Genomic DNA, 3557 nt, shown 5'->3' with positions numbered 1-3557 from the left:
GAGGATAGAGTAGCATGGAGAGCTGCATCAAACCAGTCTCAGGACTGAAGACCACAACAACAACACGGCCTTTCTGCCATACACTCCCAGAGTGACGGACAGAATCGGTCGTATATTGCGCAAACACGGCGTAAAGACTACTTATAAACCGACAAAGAAGATCAAAGAGTGTTTCAGATCGGCAAAGGAAAAAAGGCCACACTTGCAATGTCGGGAATACACCCCATATCATATACATGCGGACAAGTGTGTGTTGGAATGACTAGACGATCAATCGACACCAGAATCACTGAACATAAGCAGCGTTGGAGGATGGGACAGGTGGAGAAATCGGCCGTATCGGAGCATGTGCTGTGTGAGACCGATCACCTACAAAATTCGCTCACACGGAATTTCTTGCTGTAGAGAAGAGCTATCATACCGGCTTGTTCAGAGAAGCTATAGAAACATACAAACATGACAATAGCTTCAACAAGAAAGAAGAAAGCTTCAAGGTGAAAGGACCGTTGCAGGTGGCAAGGGAAGAACCGCACAGGAAATGACCGCGGGGAAGGCCCTGGAAGTTGGCGCAACAGAAACATACATACAATATGTGGCCGCGAGCGTCCTGCACCAGCAACGGAGGGTGAAGCTTTGGGAATGCCAACTACTCGTGCTGGCGAGATTTATGGAAAATCATGAAACAAACGTTGGCCGAAGAACCCGAGACAGAAGCCAACAGGCAGCGAGCCATTGAATTACAGACCCATATCGTTGACCTCAACTTGCAGTAGGATTTTGGAGCATATACTGTATTCGAACATTATGAATCACCTTGAAGAAAATGACTTACTGATACATAACCAACACGGATTCAGACAACATCGTTCTTATGCAACACAGCCAGCTGTGCTGAGTGCTGTCGACAAGGGAACTCAGATCGATTCCATATTCCTAGATTTCCAGAAGGCTTTTGATACCGTCCCTCACAAGCTACTATTAATAAAATTGCATGCATACGGAGTATCGTCTCAGTTGTGTGACTGGACTCGTGATTTCCCCTCAGAGAGCTCACAGTTCGTAGTGATGGACGGTAAATCATCGAGTAGAACAGTAGTGATATCTGGCGTTAAGCAAGGAAGTGTCATAGAAGCTCTGCTGTTTTTGATTTACATAAATGATCTAGGTGATAATCTGAGCAGCCCCCATAGATTGTTTGCAGATGATGCTGCAATTTACCGTCTAGTAAAATCATCAGATGATCAATTCCAATTACAAAATGATCTAGAGAGAATTTCTGTATGGTGCGAAAAGTGACAATTGGCAGTAAACAAAGGAAAGTGCGAGGTCATCCACATAGATACTAAAAGAAATCCGATAAATTTTGGGTATACGATAAATCGCACAAATCTAAGGGCTGTCAATTCGACTAAATACCTAGGAACTACAATTACGAGCAACTTAAATTGGAAAGACCACATAGACAATATTGTGGGGAAGGCAAAACAAAGGTTGTGCTTTGTTGGCAGAACACTTAGAAGATGCGACAAACCCACTAAAGAGACAGCCAGCATTACACTTGTCCGTCCTATGTTGGAATATTTCTGCGCGGTGTGGGATCCTTACCAGGTAGGATTGACGGAGGACATCGAAAAAGTGTAAAGAAGGGCAGCCCGTTTCGTGTTATCGCGCAATAGGGGTGAGAGTGTCACTGATATGATATGCGTTTTGGGGTGGCAGTCACTGAAACAAAGGCGGTTTTCTTTGCGGCGAAATCTATTTACCAAATTTCAATTACCAACTTTCTCTTCCGAATGCGAAAATATTTTGAGGACACCCACCTACGTAGGGAGAAATGATCATCATAACAAAATAAGAGAAATCAGAGCTCGAACGGAAAGATTTAGGTGTTCCTTTTTCCCACGTGCCATTCGGGAGTGGAATGGTAGAGTAGTAGTATGAAAATGGTTCGATGAACCCTGTGACAGGCACTTAAGTGTGAATTGCAGAGTACCAATGTAGATTTAGATGTAGATGTACGTACACGTGTATGATGTTGACCGGGTGAGCTGCCAGTTCCAGAAAGCACTCATTCGCCCATCGCACACGGAGCTCATCCCACGTTTCATGGTGGGGAGGCGAAAGGGGGGAGCATAAGTTACAGCTAACGATCATATTTAGTATTTCCGAAAGGTAAAGCAACCAGTGCACGCTACATATTACATCCTGTTGTCCCCTCCTTACTGCCAGTTCTTCGACAGGAATATGATAGGAATATGATATGCTTTTTCAGCAGGAACCGTTGCCGAGTTGAAACAAAAGGCTTGGGACAATCTATCGCAGGATGCGATTCATCTCCTTTGTTAATCGCTTGCATGCGAGCATAAACGCCTGCGCTGCCACCAGAGCACGTTCTGTCTGTATGTGGTCGCGCACACTGTGTATTGATGAGACTGTTTGGAAACCCTTTACTGTGACGAGTGAGCTTCATTTCGTCTGAATTTGTTCGTGCGGGTATACCCTTACTGCATTTCACCTCACTTGTCAAGAAAATGTCCTTGTCCTTGAGGTGCTGCATTTTTTTCCAGTAGTATATTTTGCCACCAGTCAAATGTGTTTACTGTTTCTTATCTATGTGCTATCTATTTCGCAGGAAGTAAAAACAAATAATGAGCACAACTGCACTCCGTCTTCAGGCCACGAGTGGCCTACCGGGACCATCCTACCGCCGTGTCATCCTCAGTGGAGGATGCGGATAGGAGGGGCGTGGGGTCAGCAAACCGCTCTCCCGGTCGTTATGATGGTATTCTTGACCGAAGCCGCTACTATTCGGTTGAGTAGCTCCTCAATTGGTATCACGAGGTTGAGTGCACCCCGAAAAATGGCAACAGCGCATGGCGGGTCCGACAGCGCTTAACTTCAGTGATCTCACGGGAACCAGTGTATCCACTGCGGCAAGGCCGTTGCCCATGTGCACAACTTAGTGGACAAAAAAGAGTGATATACACTGATCAACCACAACATTATGACCACCGATCTGCTGTTGATATAAATCCGTCCAGGCAATAACGGCGTCGCCTGGCGAGGAATGACTGCTAGTCAGACACACGCACGGTGCATGTAGTATCAGTGAGCGTGCTGTCAGTGTCTAGAATGGGGAAGGCGCGCGATCTGTCCGTGTTTGACCGAGAGCAGTTTGTGATGGCCTGGAGGCTTGACTCGAGCATTTCGGAAAGTGCATGACTTGTCGGATGTTCGAGGAGTGTTGTGGTGAATTTCTTCAACATGTGGCAAAGCCAAGGTGAAACCACATCCAGACGTCATAGGTCTGGGCGGTGACCACTATAGATGTCAGACGTCTTAGGCTGGGTAGACAGGTAAGAGGACAGGCGGCGAACTGTGGCGGAACTACCATCAGACCTTAATGCTGGGCAGAATACGAGTGTGTCTGAACACACAATGCACCGAACACTCCTAAGGATAGGCCCCCGCAGCCGACAACTCATGCATTTACCAATGTTAACACCCCGATATTGCCAACTACGACTGAAATGGGCACGTGACCATCGGCACTGTAC

Source organism: Schistocerca cancellata, chromosome 2 (assembly GCF_023864275.1).
Source record: "Schistocerca cancellata isolate TAMUIC-IGC-003103 chromosome 2, iqSchCanc2.1, whole genome shotgun sequence".
Lineage (NCBI taxonomy): Eukaryota > Metazoa > Arthropoda > Insecta > Orthoptera > Acrididae > Schistocerca > Schistocerca cancellata.
The sequence above is the reverse complement of the archived record's forward strand: the minus strand, read 5'-3'. Positions refer to the sequence as shown.